The sequence below is a fragment of the Pongo abelii genome, chromosome 1, assembly GCF_028885655.2.
Source record: "Pongo abelii isolate AG06213 chromosome 1, NHGRI_mPonAbe1-v2.0_pri, whole genome shotgun sequence".
NCBI lineage: Eukaryota > Metazoa > Chordata > Mammalia > Primates > Hominidae > Pongo > Pongo abelii.
The window spans coordinates 113,193,142-113,220,788 of NC_071985.2; the positions used below are offsets into that span (position 1 = coordinate 113,193,142).

General features: G+C 42.9%; 1 pseudogene; it reads right to left on the minus strand.

Moving 5' to 3' along the window:
• Nucleotides 1–12,293: 12,293 nt before the first annotated feature.
• On the minus strand, nucleotides 12,294–19,654 carry LOC100456366 (3 beta-hydroxysteroid dehydrogenase/Delta 5-->4-isomerase type 1-like; annotated as a pseudogene).
• Nucleotides 19,655–27,647: the final 7,993 nt, after the last annotated feature.

Consider the following 27,647-nt stretch of genomic DNA (forward strand, 5'->3'; position numbering starts at 1 on the left):
AGAAGCTATAATTCCCCCAGGCTGTGCTGTGCTTCTGCTCTGAAATCTGTGTGTCTTCTGGACCTGGGACACTTGCCACAAACTCTTCTCCTTTCTTTACCATGTGGATTCCAGCATGTTTTAAAGTAGCAGAGTGGAGAGACCGGGGTTCTAGTTCAGCTCCGGTACTGATGGTTTCGGTGACTATTGGAAAGTCACTTCACTTCACAGGTCTCAGTTTTCTCACTGGTAAATGGAAGAAGGAAAGGAGTCCACAGCTAAAAGCTGAAGTAAATGTCTCTAGAGCCTTCTTGAAGTTTTAATTTTTTTAAAAAATTCAGAGATGAGGTCGTGGCTGGCCTTGAAATCCTGGGCTCAAGTGATCCTCACTCCTCAGCTTCCTGAGTAGCTGGGACTACAGGCATGCCCCACCATCCCTAATGAAGCCTTTTTAGTTAAAAGATCTGAATTTCACAAAAACATTGATCTGCCCTTGAGGAGCCAGGGAGTCTTTTTCATTTACCCACGATTGATCTCAGGCCATAGCTGTTTAGCCTGCTGCTGAAAGAAGTTCTCATAATGAGGACTGGCTGCATATTTTACAGAAATAGAATCAGTGCAAAATAAAATGTGGGGTCCCATGGCAGCCCTTTAGGCCAAGCACAGGCCCTGGGTGACCGTGCCTGCTGTGTGCCCACAGAACTGCCCGGCTCAGAGCTACACCAGGGATTTCACAGACTCCAGAAGGTGTGAGAGTTAGGGCCATGCTCATGAGAAGAGTATTCCTACCTCAGTGGCCAGAGTTCATGCTAGGATGACAATAGGCCTATAGCCCATCTCATGCCCACCTCTCTATCACCAGTACCTGTTTTGGAAGAAGGGCTGACTTTGCTAGTGCTGGTTCTTCCATTTCTTAAGGAAAGATTGCGCTGTTCGATAGGGAGCTTCAGGTTTCCAGAACAGATTACTGACTGTTTTGGAGTCTGCAACTGACCCTAGTGCACCCTACCTTTGGGGAGAGAGTGACCAAGCCATTTTGTTCTGTTCATCTGGCCTTCCCCCTCCACTTCCTCATAACAATCTTCTTTCATGCTTCAAAACACAGACTCCATTCTCTGCTCATTACCCTTGGGTGGCATCTTGGGCCATGATAAAGAAAAAGAACTCCCTCCAAATATCCACCAGATAAGAGTTCCCTGATGCCTTAAGAAGCACATGCAACCAGAGATGTTGAGTGATCCTCACCTGTATCACCTGAGTGGGAGATTCTCTTCTGAATTCAATTTTTAAAAGCAGATTTTCCTTTTTTTTTATTGTATAAAAAGGCTCTGGGCAATGCATGATTTCAGATTTTGGATCTAATTCCCAGTCCCTTTATAACCTTGGCAGCTGGGCTTCACCTTCATTAGCCTTTCCCTTTCCCTGCACATAGGCCTCTCACCACCCCACTCACTCTTCATGTCACACAAACCAGTTCATTCTCAGCCTCATACCCCCCAGGTGTCTTCTCTTTTTTTCCAGCTTTCAACATGATAATCCGGCTTCTTCAGCTTCATTGACACATTAAAAAGTCATCTTTGAATTCATTCTTACTTTGCCATTCAAAGCATTCTGTTCCCTGACTCCCCAGCCCCTCTTCGCTCCATTCTAACGGTTAAGTTTGCTTGTGTTTATCCATCCATCCATCCATCCATCCATCCATCCATCCATCCATCCATCCATCCACCCACCCACCCTTGTGCCTATTTTGCATCAGGCACTGGGGACAGGGAGATGACATGATGAATTACTGTCCTCATGACATAGCAGCATAGGGTGGGGAACAGGATATATAAATGAAAAATTAGTAGCAGTGCAATTAGATATGCACAAGGTACAAAGGCTGTAAAAAGAGATGCTTTGGATGGTGAATAAGAAGATGGGAAGGATGTGCTGGCAAGAGATCTGGGGAACCTCTAAGCAGAAGGAATGCTGTGCACCAGCCTGGGTGGATGTAAAAGCATGCTGCATGCAGGAAGCGCTGAGTTTGGAAAGTTGTTGAGGCACAAAGTAGGAGAATCTGGGGATAGGGCAGGGATTGGTGAGAATTAGCCTGGTGTATTGGGCAGGGCCCAGGGCTTCAGAGGCCCTCTATGTTGTGCTAAGGCTCTCAGGCTCATCCTGACAGTCCTGGGGCTCCACCCAGTGGTTCGTTTTAGGGAAGGGCATGACATGGTGAGACTAGTTTGGAGAGACAACTCTGGCAACACTGCTGAGGGTACGTTTCACGGGTGACTCTCCAAGACAGGGAGGCCTATGGGGTGTAAAAGTAGGAATGATGTTACCAGGGAGGAAGATGACACATTCAAGAGGTATTGTGGAGGTAAAGTTGGTAGCACTGAATGATAGGTGGTAAGAGTGGGGGCTACCATCTAGGTTTCTGGCTTGAGAAAGTGGGTGCATGAGAGTTTTGTGCCCACACCCAGTGCTGTCTAAACTAGTGGCCATTCTGCCTCAGGCCTACCTCAGTTGCCCCTGTCTTCCATTTTGTTACCAACATATAAATCAGGCCTTCATTTCTTACCTAGATTCTTTTTTTTTCTTTTGTTATTATTATTATTATTATTATCGTTATACTTTAGGTTTTATGGTACATGTGCCCAATGTGCAGGTAAGTTACATAGGTATACATGTGCCATGCTGGTGCGCTGCACCCACCAACTCGTCATCTAGCATTAGGTATATCTCCCAATGCTATCCCTCCCCCCTCCCCCCAACCCACAACAGTCCCCGAAGTGTGATGTTCCCCTTCCTGTGTCCATGTGTTCTCATTGTTCAATTCCCACCTATGAGTGAGAATATGCGGTGTTTGGTTTTTTGTTCTTGCGATAGTTTACTGAGAATGATGATTTCCAATTTCATCCATGTCCCTACAAAGGACATGAACTCATCATTTTTTATGGCTGCATAGTATTCCATGGTGTATATGTGCTACATTTTCTTAATCCAGTCTATCATTGTTGGACATTTGGGTTGGTTCCAAGTCTTTGCTATTGTGAATAATGCCGCAATAAACATACGTGTGCCTGTGTCTTTATAGCAGCATGATTTATAGTCCTTTGGGTATATACCCAGTAAAGGGATGGCTGGGTCGAATGGAATTTCTAGTTCTAGATCCCTGAGGAATCGCCACACTGACTTCCACAAGGGTTGAACTAGTTTACAGTCCCACCAACAGTGTAAAAGTGTTCCTATTTCTCCACATCCTCTCCAGCACCTGTTGTTTCCTGACTTTTTAATGATCGCCATTCTAACTGGTGTGAGATGGTATCTCATTGTGGTTTTGATTTGCATTTCTCTGATGGCCAGTGATGGTGAGCATTTTTTCATGTGTTTTTTGGCTGCATAAATGTCTTCTTTTGAGAAGTGTCTGTTCATGTCCTTCGCCCACTTTTTGATGGGGTTGTTTGTTTTTTTCTTGTAAATTTGTTGGAGTTCATTGTAGATTCTGGATATTAGCCCTTTGTCAGATGAGTAGGTTGCGAAAATTTTCTCCCATTTTGTAGGTTGCCTGTTCACTCTGATGGTAGTTTCCTTTGCTGTGCAGAAGCTCTTTAGTTTAATTAGATCCCATTTGTGAATTTTGGCTTTTGTTGCCATTGCTTTTGGTGTTTTAGACATGAAGTCCTTGCCCATGCCTATGTCCTGAATGGTATTGCCTAGGTTTTCTTCTAGGGTTTTTATGGTTTTAGGTCTAACATTTAAGTCTTTAATCCATCTTCAATTGATTTTTGTATAAGGTGTAAGGAAGGGATCCAGTTTCAGCTTTCTACATATGGCTAGGCAGTTTTCCCAGCACCATTTATTAAATAGGGAATCCTTTCCCCATTTCTTGTTTTTCTCAGGTTTGTCAAAGATCAGATGGTTGTAGATATGTGGCATTATTTCTGACGGCTCTGTTCTGTTCCATTGGTCTATATCTCTGTTTTGGTACCAGTACCATGCTGTTTTGGTTACTGTAGCCTTGTAGTATAGTTTGAAGTCAGGTAGTGTGATGCCTCCAGCTTTGTTCTTTTGGCTTAGGATTGACTTGGCGATGCGGGCTCTTTTTTGGTTCCATATGAACTTTAAAGTATTTTTTTCCAATTCTGTGAAGAAAGTCATTGGTAGCTTGATGGGGATGGCATTGAATCTGTAAATTACCTTGGGAAGGATGGCCATTTTCATGATATTGATTCTTCCTACCCATGAGCATGGAATGTTCTTCCATTTGTTTGTATCCTCTTTTATTTCCTTGAGCAGTGGTTTGTAGTTCTCCTTGAAGAGGTCTTTCACATCCCTTGTAAGTTGGATTCCTAGGTATTTTATTCTCTTTGAAGCAATTGTGAATGGGAGTTCACTCATGATTTGGCTCTCTGTTTGTCTGTTATTGATGTATAAGAATGCCTGTGACTTTTGCACATTGATTTTGTATCCTGAGACTTTGCTGAAGTTGCTTATCAGCTTAAGGAGATTTTGGGCTGAGACAATGGGGTTTTCTAGATATACTATCATGTCATCTGCAAACAGGGACAATTTGACTTCCTCTTTTCCTAATTGAATACCCTTGATTTCCTTCTCCTGCCTGATTGCCCTGGCCAGAACTTCCAACACTATGTTGAATAGAAGTGGCGAGAGAGGGCATCCCTGTCTTGTGCCAGTTTTCAAAGGGAATGCTTCCAGTTTTTGCCCATTCAGTATGATATTGGCTGTGGGTTTGTCATAAATAGCTCTTATTATTTTGAGATACGTCCCATCAATTCCTAATTTATTGAGAGTTTTTAGCATGAAGGGTTGTTGAATTTTGTCAAAGGCCTTTTCTGCATCTATTGAGATAATCATGTGGTTTTTGTCTTTGGTTCTGTTTATATGCTGGATTACATTTATTGATTTGCATATATTGAACCAGCCTTGCATCCCAGGGATGAAGCCCACTTGATCATGGTGGATAAGCTTTTTGATGTGCTGCTGGATTCTGTTTGCCAGTATTTTATTGCGGATTTTTGCATCAATGTTCATCAAGGATATTTGTCTAAAATTCTCTTTTTTTGTTGTGTCTCTGCCAGGCTTTGGTATCAGGATGATGCTGGCCTCATAAAATGAGTTAGGGAGGATTCCCTCTTTTTCTATTGATTGGAATAGTTTCAGAAGGAATGGTACCAGCTCCTCCTTGTACCTCTGGTAGAATTCGGCTGTGAACCCATCTGGTCCTGGACTTTTTTTGGTTGGTAAGTTATTGATTATTGCCACAATTTCAGCTCCTGTTATTGGTCTATTCAGAGATTCAATTTCTTCTTGGTTTAGTCTTGGGAGGGTGTATGTGTTGAGGAATTTATCCATTTCTTCTTGATTTTCTAGTTTATTTGCGTAGAGGTGTTTGTAATATTCTCTGATGGTAGTTTGTATTTCTGTGGGATCGGTGGTGATATCCCCTTTATCATTTTTTATTGCATCTATTTGATTCTTCTCTCTTTTTTTCTTTCTTAATCTTGCTAGTGGTCTATCAATTTTGTTGATCCTTTCAAAAAACCAGCTCCTGGATTCATTTATTTTTTGAAGGGTTTTTTGTGTCTCTATTTCCTTCAGTTCTGCTCTGATTTTAGTTATTTCTTGCCTTCTGCTAGCTTTTGAATGTGTTTGCTCTTGCTTTTCTAGTTCTTTTAATTGTGATGTTAGGGTGTCAATTCTGGATCTTTCCTGCTTTCTCTTGTGGGCATTTAGTGCTATAAATTTCCCTCTACACACTGCTTTGAATGCATCCCAGAGATTCTGGTATGTTGTGTCTTGGTTCTCGTTGGTTTCAAAGAACATCTTTATTTCTGCCTTCATTTCGTTATGTACCCAGTAGTCATTCAGGAGCAGGTTGTTCAGTTTCCACATAGTTGAGCGGTTTTGAGTGAGATTCTTAATCCTGAGTTCTAGCTTGATTGCACTGTGATCTGAGAGACAGTTTGTTACAATTTCTGTTCTTTTACATTTATTGAGGAGAGCTTTACTTCCAAGGATATGGTCAATTTTGGAATAGGTGTGGTGTGGTGCTGAAAAAAATGTATATTCTGTTGATTTGGGGTGGAGAGTTCTGTAGATGTCTATTAGGTCTGCTTGGTGCAGAGCTGAGTTCAATTCCTGGGTATCCTTGTTGACTTTCTGTCTCGTTGATCTGTCTAATGTTGACAGTGGGGTGTTAAAGTCTCACATTATTAATGTGTGGGAGTCTAAGTCTCTTTGTAGGTCACTCAGGACTTGCTTTATGAATCTGGGTGCTCCTGTATTGGGTGCATATATATTTAGGATAGTTAGCTCTTCTTGTTGAATTAATCCCTTTACCATTATGTAATGGCCTTCTTTGTCTCTTTTGATCTTTGTTGGTTTAAAGTCTGTTTTACCAGAGACTAGGATTGCAACCCCTGCCTTTTTTTGTTTTCCATTTGCTTGGTAGATCTTCCTCCATCCTTTTATTTTGAGTCTATGTGTGTCTCTGCACGTGAGATGGGTTTCCTGAATACAGCACACTGATGGGTCTTGAGTCTTTATCCAATTTGCCAGTCTGTGTCTTTTAATTGGAGCATTTAGTCCACTTACATTTAAAGTTAATATTGTTATGTGTGAATCTGATCCTGTCATTATGATGTTAGCTGGATATTTTGCTCGTTAGTTGATGCAGTCTCTTCCTAGTCTCAATGGTCTTTACATTTCGGTATGATTTTGCAGTGGCTGGTACTGGTTGTGCCTTTCCATGTTTAGCGCTTCCTTCAAGAGCTCTTTTAGGGCAGGCCTGGTGGTGACAAAATCTCTCAGCATTTGCTTGTCTGTAAAGTATTTTATTTCTCCTTCACTTATGAAGCTTAGTTTGGTAGGATATGAAATTCTGGGTTGAAAATTCTTTTCTTTAAGAATGTTGAATATTGGCCCCCACTCTCTTCTGGCTTGTAGGGTTTCTGCCGAGAGATCCGCTGTTAGTCTGATGGGCTTCCCTTTGATGGTAACCCGACCTTTCTCTCTGGCTGCCCTTAACATTTTTTCCTTCATTTCAACTTTGGTGAATCTGACAATTATGTGTCTTGGAGTTGCTCTTCTCGAAGAGTATCTTTGTGGCGTTCTCTGTATTTCCTGAATCTGAATGTTGGCCTGCCTTGCTAGATTGGGGAAGTTCTCCTGGATAATATCCTGCAGAGTGTTTTCCAACTTGTTTCCATTCTCCCCATCACTTTCAGGTACACCAATCAGATGTAGATTTGGTCTTTTCACATAGTCCCACATTTCTTGGAGGCTTTGCTCGTTTCTTTTTATTCTTTTTTCTCTAAACTTCCCTTCTCGCTTCATTTCATTCATTTCATCTTCCAGGGATGATACCCTTTCTTCCATTTGATCGCATCAGCTCCTGAGGCTTCTGCATTCTTCACGTAGTTCTCGAGCCTTGGTTTTCAGCTCCATCAACTCCTTTAAACACTTCTCTGTATTGGTTATTCTAGTTATACATTCTTCTAAATTTTTTTCGAAGTTTTCAACTTCTTTGCCTTTGGTTTGAATATCCTCCCGTAGCTCGGAGTAATTTGATCGTCTGAAGCCTTCTTCTCTCAGCACATCAAAGTCATTCTCCGTCCAGCTTTGTTCCGTTGCTGGTGAGGAACTGCGTTCCTTTGGAGGAGGAGAGGTACTCTGGTTTTTAGAGTTTCCAGTTTTTCTGCTCTGTTTTTTCCCCATCTTTGTGGTTTTATCTACTTTTGGTCTTTGATGATGGTGATGTACAGATGGGTTTTTGGTGTGGATGTCCTTTCTGTTAGTTTTCCTTCTAACAGACAGAACCCTCAGCTGCAGGTCTGTTGGAGTACCTGGCCGGCCGTGTGAGGTGTCAGTCTGCCCCTGCTGGGGGGTGCCTCCCAGTTAGGCTGCTCGGGGGTCAGGGGTCAGGGACCCACTTGAGGAGGCAGTCAGCCCGTTCTCAGATCTCCAGCTGTGTGCTTGGAGAACCACTGCTCTCCTCACAGCTGTCAGACAGGGACATTTAAGTCTGCAGAGGTTACTGCTGTCTTTTTGTTTGTCTGTGCCCTGCCCCCAGAGCTGGAGCCTACAGAGGCAGGCAGGCCTCCTTGAGCTGTGGTGGGCTCCACCCAGTTCAAGCTTCCAGGCTGCTTTGTTTACCTAAGCGAGCCTGAGCAATGGCGGGCGCCCCTCCCCCAGCCTCGCTGCCGACTTGCTGTTTGATCTCAGACTGCTGTGCTAGCAATCAGCGAGTCTCCGTGGGCGTAGGACCCTCTGAGCCAGGTGCGGGCTATACTCTCCTGGGGCACTGGTTCCTAAGCCCGTCGGAAAAGCACAGTATTCGGGTGGGAGTGGCCCGATTTTCCAGGTGCCGTCTGTCACCCCTGGAAGGGGAACTCCCTGACCCCTTGTGCTTCCCGAGTGAGGCAATGCCTCGCCCCTGCTTCGGCTGGAGCACTGTGCGCTCACCCACTGACCTGCGCCCACTGTCTGGCACTCCCTAGTGAGATGAACACGGTACCTCAGATGGAAATGCAGAAATCACCCGTCTCTGCGTGGCTCGCGCTGGGAGCTGTAGACTGGAGCTGTTCCTATTCGGCCATCTTGGCTCCTCCCCCTTACCTAGATTCTTGAAGTATCCTCATCATCTCTTTCAGTCCATCCTACGAAATACTGCCATCATAATTTTCCAGGGACAGCTGAAAAATTCCCATTGCATAGTAAATGATGTCCCATCTTTTAGTATCACCATCAATATTCATAGCTAGAGGAGACATTATTTTTCCTTCCAGTCCAATTTTTGAGAGAAGATGAGGCATGTTGCCTGTGAAGTAATTGAATGTCAAGTGGTCTTTAAGGGGGGGTCACAGAATTTCTACTCTGAAGGCAACTGAAGGAAGGAGTCAGGATATCTCCAAGGGTGATCATGAATGATCATGGTCTGTGCCCATCGTTTTTTTCCAGTTGCATCTTCCACTTCTCCCCTGGCCTTGTGCTCTCTGGTCTGGTCTCATTGTTGCCTAAAAGTGACCCCTTTTCCCACCTGGGTCTTTGCAGACTGCATTGCCTCTGCCTGGGATACTTTCACTCACATTCCTGTCTGTTGAAATCCTACCCATCTTTTGATATCCAGTCCAAATGCAAGGACCCCATGAATCCCCAGGGGAATGGATCCTCCAGAAGCACTATCCTCTCTTATGACACTCTGCATATTTACTGTGCACAACACCTAACATGTCTCATATTTTATCTCCCCCCACTGGACTGCTAGACCAGGAGCAGAAGTGGAAAATCGGAGGCCTTAAGCCTGGGGCCAACCTTTGTATGTGTTTTGTTAATTTGTATATTTTTCCCTCACAGAATTTAATTTTTAAAAAAATCATGACCTGTGTTAAACATACAGAAAAGCTGAGAATATTGTATAATAATGTATATTTGGGACTTATCACCAAGAATGAACAGATTTGCTGCTGACACCTCGCCACCCACTTTTTAAGATACAAAATATTACACATACAGTTTGAACACTAGCCCACATATCCCTCTCCTGGAGCTGGTCTTCACACTGCTTTTTCAAATTTAGGGTTGGTCACTAATATTTAGAAATGAAAAGATTTCACATAAGAGTCGGCCTTTGGCCACTTTTCTGCAAGGTCTCTCTAGGCCATTGTGGGCTCCCCACTCCATCCATGGCCTGGGAGCCTGCCTGTCGGGTCCATGGCTGAGTCCTGCACCTGAGCTCCTCATCTACCCTCTGTACATGTTTCCCAGAAGGCAGGTGGGCATCCTCATGTCCCTCATCCTCCTCTTCACCACTGCCCAAACTGTGCCCCCTGCCTTGGGACCAGGAATCCAAGGCCTCCTTCAAGCCCTGCTGGCTCCTGTGGCTTTTCCCAGTGACTTCAGCTCAGCTCCATTCTCTGTACTCACATGTACCTAAGCCCTTAAACTGGTGGCTGAGCACTTGCCTGTGTTTTCATTCATTCCTTTGCCAGCTACCCTTCAGACCCACTCCGGTGGAGAAAAGACACCTAAAAGTCCCTGCTGGGTCAGGTTTCCTTCCTTGTTCTTCCCTCTGAGACTTTGCTGCCCCTGTGTGGTGAGTCTCATGAGGTGCAGCAGAGCTTGGTGCAGGAGCTCTGCCGGCCTCACACCTTCAGGTATAAAAAGTGATGGCACATTTTGTTGGCCACAACAAAACAAGGCCTTTTTGCTTGTTCAGTTGAGAATCCCAGCCCATCTGATTCCCTCGTCTCTTTCTTTAAGCAACCCTCGCTGCCCATTGAAAATACGTCCTTTTCTTTACCTTCCCTGTGAAAATTGCCCTGGTGGTTTTATAGGTGTGGGATTTCAAAAGGCTGAAAAACCAGGGGGAAGGGCTCTTTCCTCAGATTCCACCACTCTCCTTTTCTTCCCATTCTATTTGACATTAACATATGGATGGTGTGCATGCCTTTCAAGAGCTGGAGAGATGCTGGCTCTTGCATTTTGTGCAGTGGCTGGGGAAGGATGGGTGTTCCATTTTCCATGTTACCCCACTGCCTGGGTCCACTCCCCCCTGATGCTAGTGCTGATCATCTGTCCCTTGTGGTTTTGACGGTGGTGGAAACCTGTTCATCTGGGCCAGAATATGGTTTCCTTTACTCTACAGGATGAACACTGAAACTAATTCCTTTGTGGTAATCAAATTCAACTGATTAATGATCTGTAAATTTCCTGTGTAAGAAAGAAGCCATCTTGATGTTGGGTATTACTCTAATCATGCTGTGATACACCCAGGTCCAGAGGAGACAGCTTCCCCTCCCCACACTCTGGACCCACAGCAACCTCCTCACCTGCTTCAGTTCAACTCTGTCCCTGATGCCCCTGACAGTGTTTCTTTTGACTGTGCTTTTGTTGGTTGCTTAATAACTATGTCCTCATTGAAGTCCCCAAACTTGTCTTGATTGGCCTCATCTCTTCAGGGAAATTGAGACAAATGAGAGGACCAGTGATTAAAGGGGAGATAGAGAGAAGAAAGTGGCTAAGGAGATGGAAGAATGAAGGAAGAACAGATGTAATTTAAAATGAAAAAGAGAAAGGAGAGAGAGACCATTAAGTCTGGGGATATGGGATAGTAGACTTCTACTTTGGGGCTGAATAGAAGGTATATTTTGGGGAAAGTTCACACTTGTTTTCTTTACTTGCCCAGGAACCCATGGTGTGGCTTCATTGTGTGATTGGAAGGGTGAAATGCAGGGTTATGAATAACTAGTATGATCAACTCACATATAGCCAGGTGTGTTCTACAGACCTGCAAGGAAATTTGCACTGAAGGTGGAGGCTGGATGCATTTTTGCTTCTCTCTCCCCTGCTCAGGGCCATTTGCTAAGGCATGCAAACCCTTACAGATACTCCTCAAGGATTCTCCTGGGTTCTAGAGAGTCCCCTGCAAGGGACTGGGCAAGAAGGAGGTAATCCAAGGTAGCCGGGGCTCTCCCATAAATCGGCACCCCATGCTTCAGTGCTCTGCTGTACCACTGACGATACCAGTTCAGGCTGTGTAATTGGGTGGAAAGATAAGGACTTTCAAGGCCAACTGCCTCATAGAAGGCCTAGTCACTAATCAGTGTGACTGTGCACAAGTTTCCTTGCTGATAAAATGGAAATAGTCACTCTACCTCATAGGTTTCTGATGAGTATTACATGAGATAATATATGTCATATGTAGGTCATGTTGTACATGTGTGAAGCATAGTAGGACTTATTCATTCAGTCTTCATCCGCCCTCCCTGACCCTCCCACTACTCTGCCCACCTCCTAACCCCTGTTTCATCCTACTCTTCTAAATGAGAGATGGTGACACCTGGAAATGTAAGAGAAAGGAGAAAACTGTGTATTAACAGTAACCACACTTTTCTTCACTTTAAGCATTAAATCATTTATTACTCTTTTCACTGAACTCTGTGAAGAAATCGGAGATTTAAAAGAAAAGAAATCCCTCCTCATTTAAGAGGGGAAATGGAGCTATAGTAGTTGAAAGAGACCCTCAAGTTAAAAGAGATCCCAAATTGTTCAGAATCAGCCCATGAGATTTGCTAACAGCAAATCACATTGTGTGTCCTCTGGTATATGATTAGGACAGAAAGCTTTTGGTTGGGCCAGTGACTGCACAGGATTTGATGACACAGGAAGACAATAAGTTGGCTATTGTGTGAAAAGGAGGCAACAGGACCTGGGCTTGTGCCCTTGTCACCTTCTGTATGAAGCCAGGAGGATGGAGCTTGATGACATCGCCTAACAATACCCACATGCACATCTCTGTCATCCTTAAATCACTGAGTCTTGGACTTCAGGGTCTCCTTGTGCCAATCCACAAGGGAACCAACCCACTCCACGGTTTTCTGCTTGGCTTCCTCCCAGCTGTAAATTGGCTTATATGCCAGATCTCACTGAGCCTTCTTGTAAGAGAAGGTGACCATGCTGTTGGACAATGTCACTGTGTGGCAGCTGAAGGGAGGTCAATAGGTATAAATTGACCTGAGCAGGAAGCTCAGTATTTCCAGCAGGAAGCCAATTCAGTACCTCAGGGCTAAAGGAAGCCTCCATCTGGAATCAAGGCAGAGGCCAAACTCTTTGCTCAGGGCGTAATTAGGGTTATCATAGCTTTGGTGAGGTGCGTCATCTGAGATGTAGTAGAACTGTCCTCAGACACTTGGGACCTTCTTGGGGCCCCACAGGGCCTCAAGGCCAGAATGTGGGCCCAGCCCACATAGACTGGGTTGGTTGTGGAGAACTTTCCAACAGTTGACAGGATCACAGTGTTTTTCAAGGCCTTATTTATATTGGCAGTAAGAAATGGGCTTCCTTCCCCATAGATATGCATTGATCTTAAGGCACAAGTGTACAACATGCCAGCATTTTTCAAAGTCCACACATTAGCCACCAGCACAGCCTTCTCAGCAAGCTTTTTGCTGTATGGATATGGAGCAGACCATGTGTTTTTCAGAGGCTCTTGTTTGTGTCGATTCTGGAAAATCTCTTTGTAGGAGTTGGGCCAGGCTACCTGTATGCTGCTGGTGTGGATGAAGACTAGCACACTAGCTTGGACACAGGCCTCCAACAGCTGTTGGGTACCTGCCCATGAAGAGCATGCTGTCAATGTCAGGAAATACCCCTAAGGGAGACCAACCATGTGAACAGATCCATGTGTCTCACTCCCCACTCCCAAGTTCAGTGGTTGTAATAGACTCGAGGTACATTCTTCAGTGGATCTGACTGAGATCGGGTCATGCTACAGCCATAGGAAAAACACAAAAATGAAAATCCCACTGGAAAGGCTAAGTGAGGTCTTAGTAAAGCACACCTCTTTACCTCCTGCTTCAGTTGAGAGACATCTAAACAATAAATTTATTACTCAGGCAGCTCCTGTCATCAGGAGGAAGTTGCAGAAACAAGCTCTGGGACCAGATAGTACATTAGAGGAGCTCCTGAAAGTGGCCATCTCGGTCTTTCATAATAGAGACAGAAAGCCCCAGGAAAGAGAGAGGAGATACAGAAAAAAACCAAAAGCTTTAATGGCCTTGGTGCAAGCCCACAAACCCCAGAATTCTTGGGGTGCATCTGTTAACTGCTAAAGATATGCCAAGAACAGTTATGTCTCTTCTAAAGTTTAACCAGTCCAGGGTGAAACAGCTCAGGGAACAATGTTGTTAGTATATTTTACTTCTTGTCTCTGTAATGTTTGGCACTAAATTCTTTCCTTGTATAATACACATGTCTAACTCTGTGCCTGTTAAAAAGCCCCAAGATTCTAGCAGACACACACAAGCTGCTGGATGTCAAGAGGAGCAGATCAGGGGAAGAAGACAGAAGCAGCTAGATGTTGAGGGAAGCACATCAGTGAAGGAACACAGGGCAGCTGGATGTCGAGAGGGATGCACTGACCAGCAGAAGGATGCAGAGTTTGGCCAAGCAGTTAGGGAAGAGTCAGGCCGCTGAGCAGCAGACTCCAGGGGAAAACCATTCTTTTCTGGCTTCCTCCATCTGCTGAGAGCTACCTCCACTCAATAAAAGCTTGCACTTATTCTTCAAGCTCAGGTGTGATTCAATTTTTCTGGTACACTAAGAGAAGAACCCAGGATATAGAAAGCCCTCTGTCCTTGTGGCAAGATGGATGGTCTAAGGTCTAATTGAGCTGGTTAACACAAGCTGCCTATAGACGGCAAAACTAAAAGAGCAAAACTAAAGGAGCACCATGTAACACATGCCCACTGGGGCGTCAGGAGCTGTGATCATTCACCCTTAGATGCTGCTTTGGAGTTGGAGCCCCCCAGCCTGCTTGCCTGTATGCTCCCCTAGGGGTCTGAGCAGGGGCACTGAGGGATGGAGCCACACCCGCATCACATGCACTGTGAGGGGGACAAGGGATTTTTCCCATTTCATTCTCATCAGTGTACACACAAGATTTAAAATGATGACTATAGCGGCACCTGGAAGGTTTGATTCTGGCCCACAGAAGGAAGGGGTGGCTGGATATCAAGAGTCTGAAGTCGGAGTTTAGTTGAATTTGATTGGAGCCGCAGTAGAAAGAGCATCCACAGCCTTTGGAGTCACACAGGGGTGAGTTTAAAGTCTCATTCTCCTACTTACTTACTTACCTGGGGGGCCTTGGACAAATTACTTGCCATCTCTCAGCCCTAGTCTTCTCATGTAAAAAACTGAAGATAGCAGCTTTGAACTCCCCCAGTTGGTAGTGATCAGCAAAGACACTTGGCTCAGAGCATAGCAGGTGTTCAGTGGAGGGACTTCTCTTCCTTCATTGTTTATCTTTCTGATCCTTGTTTGCCCCACCTTGCTCCAACTCCTCCTCAGGCTACTGTACCTTTCACATTGAAGTTCATGATAGACTCTCTGTGAGTGACACCGAAGATGTCAATGTTAGAGGCGGTGTGGATGACTACCGAGATGTGCTGGCAGGCTCTCTTCAGGCATGACTGATCCAGAATGTCTCCTTCTAGCACTGTCAGCTTGGTCTTGTTCCGGAGCTCTGCAAGAACACAGATCAGGTCATTGAAAGGGTTTCTGAATCTGGCTTGGAAGTTTCCTGATAAAGATGATGTTACATAGGTGTTCGAGGATGGTTAGAGTCGGGTTGTTAGAGTGGAGGGTGTACATTCCATGGAAGGAACAAGTAAACAAAGGCACAGAAGTCAGCATGTTTAGCAATTTTTTGGGAAAGAGCAAACATCCGTTTCTGCCCCATCTCATTTCAGAAAAGTAATCTGAGCAATGAGCTGTCAAGTGTGCCTGGAATATAAGCACTGCTAGGGTCACAGGAGGCTCACCAAAATTTTTAAGGAGAGTAGGGTGATTGTGGAGAGTTGGGTATAAAAGGGAAAAGTTTGAATTTAATTCTGTAGGTAATGCAGAATCCTGATTTTGGGTCTCCAGCACCATGTCACAGAAAACACCTTATTTATATTTGGAACAAGTAGAGAAACAGGCCAGGGGTGGTGGCTCACACCTGTGATTCTAGCAATTTGGGAGACTGAGGCAGGTGGATCGCTTGCATCCAGGAGGTTGAGACCAGCCTGGAAAACCTGGTGAAACCCTGTCTCTACTAAAAATACAAAAATTAGCCAAACATAGTGGTGAGTGCCTATATTCCCAGCTAATAAGAAGCCTGAGGTAGGAGGATGGATGGAGCCCAGGAGGTGAAGGTGGCAGTGAGCAGAGATCATGCCTGTGGACTCCAGCCTGGGTGGCACAGCAAAATCCTGTTTCAAAAAGAAAAAGAAAAACAGAAGCAGAATTGTAGTGTAGGAAGTTAACCTTGCCTCAAGGATATAAAATGGATGGGTATAGGGGATATGAGAAAGCCAGGGGATGAAGAGATTAATCAGAATGTCTGTGCCAAAGTTTAGATGAGGACTGGAAGCAGGGTCCAGCAGTGGAAGCAGAAGAGGAGAGAGATACACCAGGTTGGAATTTCAGACCTCACCTTGAAGGTCCTGGTACCTTTTGGATCTTGGCTGAGAGGAAAAGGAGAAGATAAAATCACCCTTATGGTTTCCTGCTTGAGCAACTGGAAGGAGAGTGGAGCCATTACTAGGGAATTGCAGAAGAGTTTAAATAATGAATTTTTTTGAAAATTCTTATTGGATATTATCAAAAGCAGGTACCAATGCTGAAAATGAGTTAGTCACCAAAGAACTAACATCCAGCTGTGTAGCCCAGGGCAGCAGTTACAACATCAATGTCTTCAGGCTCCTCTGAAATCCATAGGTAGTGATGCTGCCAGTAAAGTTGTCACCTGGAATTAGCCCACAAAATGAACACCATGCTACATGGAGCTCAGATAAATACTCTACACTCATTTGTGCTTTATAATCTGCATACGGCTCACAGCTTGCTTATTTCCTTTTACAGCTGTCTCATGAGGTAGGTATTCTGAATCCCATTTTATTGGTGAAGAAACTGAGGCTCAGAGAGGTTAAGGGACAGATTAAAGGTCACTTTTCTAGTGAAGGCTCAAAGTTGCCTGCCCCACCTCCAAGTCTTGTACCTTGTACACCAGGTGCAGGAATAGCTGTTTAGAATCAACTTTTCTGAGAAAGAGTAAGAATAAGTCAGTTTAACTGAAATTGGCAACAAAGGCCAAAGAACAGTGAGAGTAAAATTCAGAGTGAAAAATTCAAGGCTGGAGAAATTCCTTCCTGGGATACAGGTGGGACCATTTGCTCTCCTGATGCCTCTGCCTTGTTTTGTCTACTCCCAGCCCCTTCCCACTGTCAGGCAACTCCAAGGAGGCCCTGCAATGGGGGAGGCAGGGAAGAGGCTTCTGGGGAGGAGGTGGGTGACAGCCTGAGGGTGGAATTTTCTCTGGTTGTATTTCCACCTCTGTGCTTCCTGCTCCCTTCGTCTGCTTCCCGTTTGCTGCCAACTTCAGACTGGCTCAAAGGAATTGCCATTTCAAAGCTGAAGAAGTCTAAAGCCAAGAGAAAATGATTCTTCCCCAATGAGTTCACAGGGAACTAGAGAGACCAGGAAAGGGGACTTTGTGGATGGAGCCATAGCTCCCTCCTTCCTCAAGCTGGTAGATTAACTACTGCTTAAGAGCACAGATGCTGCACTAGACTACATGAGTTCAAATCCAGCTTTGCCATATTCTAACTGTGGAACATTGGACAAGTTCATTAACCTCTCTCTGACTGTTTCCTCATCTGTAAGAAAGGAGGCTAATAACATTAACAATCTCATAGGGCTGTTATGAGCAGCAAATGAGTGGGCACATGCAAACCATGTAGCATGTGCCTGGCACAGAAAAAACACTGAAAGGATTCTCTGTTTTTACTTCATACAGCCTTTTGCTCATCCATTATACCCCCGGCATTTTCACCACAGGAGAATTTTTCCTCTAGGCTGAGCATTGCTTTTTCTTTGTATTACGTGTTAGAGTACAAATATTGGTGAGACATAACGATTACAATCATTTAAAATTCATCAAGTGTTAATATTTGTTTATCAAAGACACCATTAGAACAGAGGGTGGAGGAAATCAGAAGAGGTTAGAGAAGAGTGAAAGAAGAGTAGAGTGCTGGGTGTGGTCCCCGAGTGCTGTCAAGTGGGGACTTTTCTGTGGGCAGTGCATGACCTTCTGCACAGTCAGAGCTCACATGTAGACACACAGTCCTCCCAATCCCATGGGATGGGGAGGAGGACAGGGAATTGGACACACAGGGAGGCAAAAGGAGAGACTGAAGACCCATTTTGCCAAGCATCAGCCCCAGGGCCAAGTGAAGCCTCTGGATGAAGCTTTGGTCTGAGCTCTGCTACACATTAATCAGATGGCCTTGGCAAGTCGCTTTGTTTCTGGACCTTGATGCATTCATTGTCGACTTGGATGTCACCCCTTTTCTACCTTCCTCATAGTGTTATTTGCACAAGGAGTTGCTACAACAAATTCTGCAATTGCGGGGTGGGGGTGGGGGGGGCAGGTATTGAGCAACAGAGACAAATGGTTTAAAAAAAAAGCCATATATGAGAAATGAAAATGAGGCATGCCTGGCCTTATACTGCCTCTTACACTGTCTCTGCTCTGTGCTGTGCACTTGTGCACACTCTCTCCCTCTCACTGATGCTCTCTCTCTCACTCTTTCTCATTCATTCTCCATCTTTCTCATTTTCTCTCCTGATTTTTCTCTCCCCTTCATTTTCTCTCTCTTTCTCGCTCTCTGACATGCACACACAGGCACACATGCACACACACACTTAAACACTCATCTTTACCTTTGCTTCCTTTTATTTTACCTCCACTAAAGATGCTGAGGATGCTACAAAACAAAACAAAGCTTGGGGCAGTCTAGAGAGGCAGGGACCCACTGGTGAGGTCTCCAGGTAAATGCTGTCATTTGTGAATGTTGTAAAACAATTGCCAAGACAAAAAGCTTCAGAGCATAAAAGAGTTGTAGAGAAGAACGAGAACTGATGTGGGATTTTCTAGATGAAAAGGGGCCTGGAGTATATGTGCCACATTTTCTTAATCCAGTCTATCATTGTTGGACATTTGGGTTGGTTCCAAGTCTTTGCTATTGTGAATAATGCCGCAATAAACATACGTGTGTATGTGTCTTTATAGCAGCATGATTTATAGTCCTTTGGGTATATACTCAGTAATGGGATGGCTGGGTCGAATGGAATTTCTAGTTCTAATCCCTGAGGAATTGCCACACTGACTTCCACAAGGGTTGAACTAGTTTACAGTCCCACCAACAGTGTAAAAGTGTTCCTATTTCTCCACATCCTCTCCAGCACCTGTTGTTTCCTGACTTTTTAATGATCACCATTCTAACTGGTGTGAGATGGTATCTCATTGTGGTTTTGATTTGCATTTCTCTGATGGCCAGTGAATACTATGCAGCCATAAAAAATGATGAGTTCATGTCCTTTGTAGGGACATGGATGAAATTGGAAATCATCATTCTCAGTAAACTATCGCAAGAACAAAAAACCAAACACCGCATATTCTCACTCATAGGTGGGAATTGAACAATGAGAACACATGGACACAGGAAGGGGAACATCACACTTCGGGGACTGTTATGGGGTGGAGGGAGGGGGGAGGGATAGCATTGGGAGATATACCTAATGCTAGATGACGAGTTAGTGGGTGCAGCACACCAGCATGGCACACGTAGACATATGTAACTAACCAGCACATTGTGCACATGTACCATAAAACCTAAAGTATAATAATAATAAAATTAAATTAAAAAAAAGAAAAAAAAAGAAAAAGAAAAGGGGCCTGGAGGCTGAGGTGGCTGCCTCTCAAGTTCTGGCTCAGGGCCAGAATCCAGTCTCTGGACAGCCTGTCTGGTATCTTTCACACTATGCCATTTTATACTATTTAATTTTCTTTTTTTGATGACTTTGGATGTGGGATTGGCTTAGATTTGGCTACGACTTTCCATAACTTGCCAGAAAAGCTCCACCTTCCCACACGCATGCAGGGTTTAAAATGTAGCCACACACCCATGACTCAAGTTTACTTACTAGAAAATTTCTCCCTCAATCCTGATATGAAGTCCTTGTCCAAGGCTCTGATCTCCTTTAGCTCCTTCTCCTTCACCAAGAGGTGGATGATCCTCTGACCCAGAGACCCTCCTGCTCCTGTCACAAGGCAGCTCCAGCCCATCCTGGCCAATCCAAGATTGCAGGAAACACTCACCAGGAAATAGAAGATCCTGGGGAGCAGATCTTATTCTAGGGTGACTATGGAGAGGACTAAAAACAGAGGTAAAATGGTTGTAGACATGCACAGATGCCTTATTTTCCTCCACCCCATTGTTCGCAAAAATTCCATGTCCCCACCACTGCCAAGAGTAGCTGAAAGAAAATGAAAAAGCTCTAACCGTTAATTAAATGGTTAAAAGGCTGGACAGAAGAGTCGAGGTGCTGGCCTCTTCATCCCCTAAGGCAGCCCTGGGGCTTTATGCTCTGTGGCTCCTGGCTTGCCCCTTATCACTCTGAACTCGTGCCACATACTCATTGCTCCCACCTCCTTCAGCATCCCTTTTCTCAGAAGAATAGTGACCTTTAGGTTACATCTCTAATTCTTCCCAGGAACAGGAAGAGAAATCCAATCCTAAGTCCACTCTTCAAAAAAGAGTAAGTGGTAAAGTGTGTGGTAAAGAGTCTGTGGAAAAGAGTGTGGTAAAGAGTCTTAGGTTTAGCCTTAAGAGGACACTGGTCAGTTCATACCAGCTGTCTGGGATCTGCAATCTGTGAAGTTAAACTAGACTGGGTGAAATCTCCAAGTGCAATGTGAACTTTGCCTTTGTGCAGTAAATATGTTTGGAGGGAAATCCACATTAGCCCATTATTTCCTGTCTGAGTGTCATTTGAAATGTTGCTGCTATCTTGCAAAGTTTAGAAATTTGCAATGGTGATAGCTCCAATCACTTAGTTTTACGTGAGGTGACTTTCTTTCCTACTGAATATATCCAAAACCTCAATTGCAATTTTCCCCTGAAGAGCTCTGGGTTACTAGATGAAGAACATCATTGAAGGAAAGGCATCTATTGATAACTGCTTAATAATATGGCCCTTACCACAAGAGTGGAGATTGTAGTTGTTTGTCCCAGTGACTCTTGTCATAGATGTTTGAACTTATCCCATATTTTTGGCTGCAAAACCATTTTCAGCAAATTCCTGAACTGAACATGCTGTGAGTGCTTCTGAAGCCTATGCATTAGAGCTGCCCAAATTTACCCACCATAAGCTCCTGAGACACTTTCTTTACTTAAAAAAATGTAATTTATATTCATTAAACTGCCCAGATCTCAAGTATTCAGTTCAGTGAAACTTGACAGTTATGAATGCCCATGTAAGTACCATCCAAAAAAACAGAGGCCATTTTCTTCTTGAAAAGAAGTTCTTAGTTAATTCCTTGCACTGTACCCAACCTACCTGGTAGGCAACTACTTTCTGATTTTTATTCTCATAGAATTCTTATTTGATTCCCACATTTTCCTAACTTTTTCTTTTAAGACTTCTGTGGTTATGGATATATATTTAAATATAAAATCATTCAGAAATGAAATTTTGTTCATGGAGTACAGAAAAATTGACCATTGATTGTCTCTATTGTTTGCTCATTTTTTATTTCATGATTTCCTTCATTATTGGCTTACATTTATTAATTTTGGGTTTATTTTACTCTTATTTTTCAGTATTCTTATGATGAAAACATAGATAATTGACTTTACTCCTTTGTTCATTTCCACTATAGGCATTTAAAGCTGTAAATTTCTCTCTAAGCACTATGTCAGCTGTATCCAACATTTTGATGCATTGGGTTATCATCACTCAGTTACTGATGTTTTAAATTTTTTCATGTGAGTTCATCTACAACCAAAGTGTAATTCAGAGTATGTTGCTTGCTTTCTAAGATTGGGGGCTTTCTAGATATCTCTTTTTTTTTTTTTTTTTTAGACGGAGTCTCTCTCTGTCGCCCAGACTGGAGTGCAGTGGGAAGATCTCACTCACTGCAAGCTCCGCCTCCCGGGTTCACGCCATTCTCCTGCCTCAGCCTCCCGAGTAGCTGGGACTACAGGTGCCTGCCATCACGCCTGGCTAATTTTTCTGTTTTTAGTAGAGATGGGGTTTCACCGTGTTAGCCAGGATGGTCTTGATCTCCTGACCTTGTGATCTGCCCGCCTCAGCCTCCCAAAGTGCTGGGATTACAGGCGTGAGCCACTGCACCCCACCCTCCATATATCTTATTGTTACAGATTTCTAATTAAATACTGTTGTGGCCATAGCATATACTCCACATGATTCTGATCCTTGGATATATATTGAGACTTATTTTATGGTGCAGCAAATAGTCTATGTTGGTGAAAATGCCATAAGCACTTGAAAAGAATGCTTTTTGCAGTTGCTGGAAATAATACTCTACAAATGATTTGGTTTGAAACCCCACTCTGGGTCTTGCCCTCCTCCCATGTTGTAGACATTCATCTGCTACTTGGGGCCTGACTACCAATGCTTCAAACCCACTTGCCTAGGAAAGGTTGGCCCTGTGCTGGAAGATATAGCAGCAGGTTCTCTGAAACTATTGGAACTAGCTATAGGCCCTGGGTCTTGCTGAGACTTGTGGAGCACTATCTGAAACCACCCAGGTGCATTGCATGCCTTTGTCTGCTGTATCAGATGCTGGAGTGCACCTTATAGATCCCCCATCACCTTCAGGATGGGGCCGGACATTCCCTCAGCTGTTGAGAGTTCTGGAGGCTGATAGATTTCAGCCAGTGTCTCTTGGAATCTCTGAGTGGAAGCAATAAATATAAGCCCTAAAGAAGGTGAGAAATTAAACAAAGGGCAAGACAGATGGTGCCCACACTACTAAACTTTTTTGTTTTTAAACAGCTTTACTGAAGTATAATTGACATATCATAACATTCACCTTTTTTAAGTGTGCAGTTCAATTATTTTTAGTAAAATTTTAGATATGTGTGACCATTACCACGATCCTGTTTTGCAACATTTCTATCATTCCTAAAAAATCCCTCATGCTTATCAGTTGCCACCTTTTATTCCCACTCCCCAACTCAAGGCAACCCTTAATTGACTTTCTGACTCTACAGATTTGCCTTTTCTGGACACCATATAAATAGAATCATGCAATATGTTGTCTTTTGCATCTGTCTTCTTTCACCTAACTTAATATAGTTTTGTGTTTTATCTATGTTGTAGCACATATCAATATTTCATTCCTTTTAGGCGTCAAATCCTATTAAATTGTATTGATAGCTCCCATTTGTTTGTTCATTCACCTGTTGATAGATATTTGATGTGTTTCCACTTTATGGACTGTTATGGATAAAGCTGCTATGAATATTCACATTCATTTGTTGTGTGGACATAGGTTTTTATTTCTTTTGGGTAAACAGCTAGGAGTGAAAGTGCTAGGTCATATGGTAAACGTATCTTCAAAGTTTTTAAGAAACTGCCAAACTGGTTTTCAACATGGCTGCATGTCCCATCGACAATGCGTGAGTAGTTTGATTTTTCCACATCATTGTTTTTTCACTTCCTCCAGTTGCTTCTGTCCTTCTTTTTTATTATAGCATTCTAGTGGGTAAGAAGTGGTGTCTCATTGTAGTTTCGATTTGCATTTCCCTGCTCACCAATGATGCTGACTAATGCATAAATTGCATAAATTGTCAAGAAATGATGGGCTCACAACGGCAGTCTGCATTCCAATGTAGGAACACTAGTCTCCCTTATTATAATTTTTTTTGGTCATGTAAGCAGAAGGACACAGCTTTAACAATGGAGGAACACACAGGCTGTTGGTGTGAAACAGTCTGGATTTAGGTGCCAACTGTTCACAAGATTGTGAAACTCAACTGCCCAGCACCTAGAGTCCTTGGGCCTCATGCAAAGAGTTTTCCTTTTCTTAGGGGATAAAGCCACCCATTGCGTAGGGAGATATAGTAGGCACACCCCTCATGTTGGGAAAAGGAAATCCCTCTTCTAGGCCAGCTTATTAAATTCCTGGGTTACTTTAGGATAATTACACTCATTGTGCTATAGAGAGAGTTCAATTTGGACATGCGTAGCATAGAATAATTTTTAAAGGCACAGGACTAGATGAAATAAACTAGGGTAAGAATATTCATGGATAAAAGGGAAAGTTCCTGGACTGAATTCTGGAATAGATATGTCAATATTTAGAAGTTGAACAGAGAAGTAGGGACCAGCTAAATGTACTGATTAGGAGTTAGTAGCAGGCAAGAGGAAAATTAGGAGATGGCCTTGTAAAAGTCAAGCAAAGAAAGTGTTTCAAGAAGAGTGTGGACCACTACGTTGGATGCTGCTGATGCATCAAATGCAATAGGAAAATAATTGATGATTGATTTTGACAACATCATAAGTAATTTGGTAAGAGAAATTTCCAGGAACTGTTGGGTTGAAAGTTCAATTGGGAAGTCCAACACACAATTCATCTGTGTGTTGAGGAATAGAAGAAAAATGTGAAGACAGTGACTTAATAAACACCTGTTCAAGAAGTACTGTCATGAAGATCTCAGTAAAAAGGTGTTACAGCCAGTGGAGTCAAGAGTTTGTTTTTGTTGTGTTGTCTTAAAACTGGACTGCTGCCTTTATGAATCCTCAGCACCTTGTACAGAGCAAATGTTCAAACATTTTTGAGTGTTTGACTCAATAAAGCATCTGTATCTCATACACCTTTTTACCACCATAAGAATTTGCACAACATCTGACATGTAATAGAAACAATAAATGTTTACTGAATAAATGAAAGGAAGGATGAGTGAACAATCAAGGACTCTAGAATGTCTTAGTCCTTTTGAAACTTAGTGCTTATGAACTAATACATAAAAAGAAATAGAAGAGAACAGTGACCACAAAAACAAAAAAAGTAGAAAGTTTTCCATACTAATGTGAGGCTGGGACCAATGAACAGGCCAAAGCTGTTTGCCAAGGAGAAGCAATTTTCCTCCCATCTAAAACATGGATATGAGTAGGGTCCCAGGTATTTGAAGGGTATTTGAAGAGCCAGTTTTCAGAAGTAGGGAAAAATGGGCCATCCCCTCCACCATACAGGAGAGCTGGGGGCAGAGCTTTTGGTTTATATGAGGTCAACTTGGCTGTCTTTCCCAGCAAGGCCTTTGGAGTGAGGAAGGAGAAATCTTTAGCAAAATCTCTTTTCCATCTCCTACTTAATTCTCTGTTTGTCAGTTATTTTGGGAAAGTCACATAGCTGCCATTCAACCAGGTGCTCCAGAGGCTGACAATGATGGTATGGTAGCCAGCCTCTAAGGTGACTCCAATGGTTTCTACTTCTTCATATTCGTTCCCTTGTGTGTGGGCTGAACCTAGTAACTTGCTTTTAATCAATACGATAAGACAAAAATGATGGAATGTTACTTCCATGATTAGGTTAGAAAAGATCATTACTTCCATCTTGATTTTACATTTCCTCTTTCTCATTGGGCTGGATGAAGCAAGCTGCCATGCTGGAGAGGACAATATAGCAATGAACTGAGGGCAGCCAACAGTCAAAGGGGAACTGAGGCTCTCAGTCCAATAAGCTTCAAGGAAGTGAATCTTCCAACAATTATCTAAGTGAGCTTGAAAGTAGCTATTTTCCCAGTTGAGTCTTCTGATGAAATTGGAACTTTGTGCCAATCCCAGAGTTCTTGGAACTCCAATGTTTAAGAAAAAAAAATGCCAGGTGCCCTGGCTCTCACTTGTAATTCCAGCACATTGGTAGTCCATGGAGGGTGGATCACCTGAGGTCAGGAGTGTAAGACCCACGTGGCCAACATGGTGAAACCCCATCTCTACTAAAAATACAAAAAAAAATTAGCTGGGTGTGGAGGCACGTGCCTGTAATCCCTGTTTAATGGGAGACTGAGGCAGGATAATTGCTAGAACCCAGGAGGCAGAGGTTGCGGTGAGCCGAAGTTTGTGGTGAGCGGAGATTGTGCCACTGCACTCCAGCCTAGGTGACAGAGGGAGACTCCATCTCAAAAAAAAAATAAATAAATAAAAGAAAGAAAGAGTGAACAGGCAACCTACAAAATGGGAGAAAATTTTCGCAAACTACTCATCTGACAAAGGGCTAATATCCAGAATCTACAATGAACTCAAACAAATTTACAAGAAAAAAACAAACAACCCTATCAAAAAGTGGGCAAAGGATATGAACAGACACTTCTCAAAAGAAGACATTTATGCAGCCAAAAAACACATGAAAAAATGCTCATCATCACTGGCCATCAGAGAAATGCAAATTAAAACCACAATGAGATACCATCTCACACCAGTTAGAATGGCAATCATTAAAAAGTCAGGAAACAACAGGTGCTGGAGAGGATGTGGAGAAATAGGAACACTTTTACACTGTTGGTGGGACTGTAAACTAGTTCAACCATTGTGGAAGTCAGTGTGGCGATTCCTCAGGGATCTAGACCCATTTGACCCAGCCATCCCATTACTGGGTATATACCCAAAGGACTATAAATCATGCTTCTATAAAGACACATGCACACATACATTTATTGTGGCACTATTCACAATAGCAAAGACTTGGAACCAACCCAAACGTCCAACAATGATAGACTGGATTAAGAAAATGTGGCATATATACACCATGGAATACTATGCAGCCATAAAAAATGATGAGTTCATGTCCTTTGTAGGGACACAGATGAAATTGGAAATCATCATTCTCAGTAAACTATTGCAAGGACAAAAAACCAAACACTGCGTGTTCTCACTCATAGATGGGAATTGAACAATGAGAACACATGGACACAGGAAGGGGAACATCACACTCTGGGGACTGTTGTGGGGTGGGGGGAGGGGGGAAGGATAGCATTAGGAGATATACCTAATGCTAAATGACGAGTTAATGGGTGCAGCACACCAGCATGGCACATGTATACATATGTAACTAACCTGCACATTGTGCACATGTACCCTAAAACTTAAAATAACAATAATAATAAAATAGAATTATGCGCTATACACTCTTTTATTTAAGGCTTATTTTGCTGAATGTTTTGAAATACATTCATGCTTTTCCATGAAAAAAAAAAAGAAAGAAAGAAAAAAGAAAAGAAAGGTAGACTGTCATACTTTCAACAAGCTACCTTCTTTCCTTGGGGACTTCTTTTGCGTTACAAAGAACATTCACCCTTAGTTAAACTCAGTTTGAAAACTACAAGTGGTTTAGCAAATATTAGATACAGTGAAGTTTCTATGTGTTGGTGAAGATGTGGGGAGACAGGCATGTTATTTGTGGAAGTGTAAGTTTATGCAAATTTCTGGTGAGTATTTGACAAAATATTTCAAACTTTCACACACTTGACCCAGCAAGTCCACTCCAGATATTTATTTTAAGGAAAAATCAGTTGAGATCAGACCAAGAGGTCATATGGGATATCTCCTTGCATATAGAAAGCTCTACATATGAGCTCTAATATATTAATTGAGTCATTTACCATATATGGCACTTTACATATATTTTCTCATTTAATTTTTAAAATAGACTTTATTTTCTACAACAGTTTTAGCTTCACAACAGAATTGAGGGAAAGTGCAGAGAGTTCTCATATACTCTCATTCTCACACATACACAGACTCCCCCACTATCAACATCCTGCACCACAACGGTACATTTTGTACAATCAATTGATTTGCATTGACACATCTTTATCATTCAAAGCCCACAGTTTACTCTTGGCCTTGCACATTCTCTGAGTTTTGACAAATGTATACTGACATGTAAACACCATTTTAGTATCATCTGCCCTAAAAATCCTCTGTGCTCTGCCTATTCATCCCTCTGTGCATCTTGACTCATACAGCCATTGACTTTTTACTGTCTCCAAGGCTTTGCCTTTTCCAGAATGTCATATATTTGGAATCGCACTGCATGTAGCCTGTTCATTTTGGTTTCTTGCATCTAGTAATATATGTTTATGTTTCCTCCATGTGTTTTTATGGCTTGATAGCTCTTATTTTTTTACCACTGAATAATATTCCACTATCCATTGAACTACTGAAGGATGATTTGACTGCTTCCAAGTTTTGATAATCATGAGTAAAGCTGCTATAAAGATCTAACCTAAAAGTATGTTTTTGTGTGGACA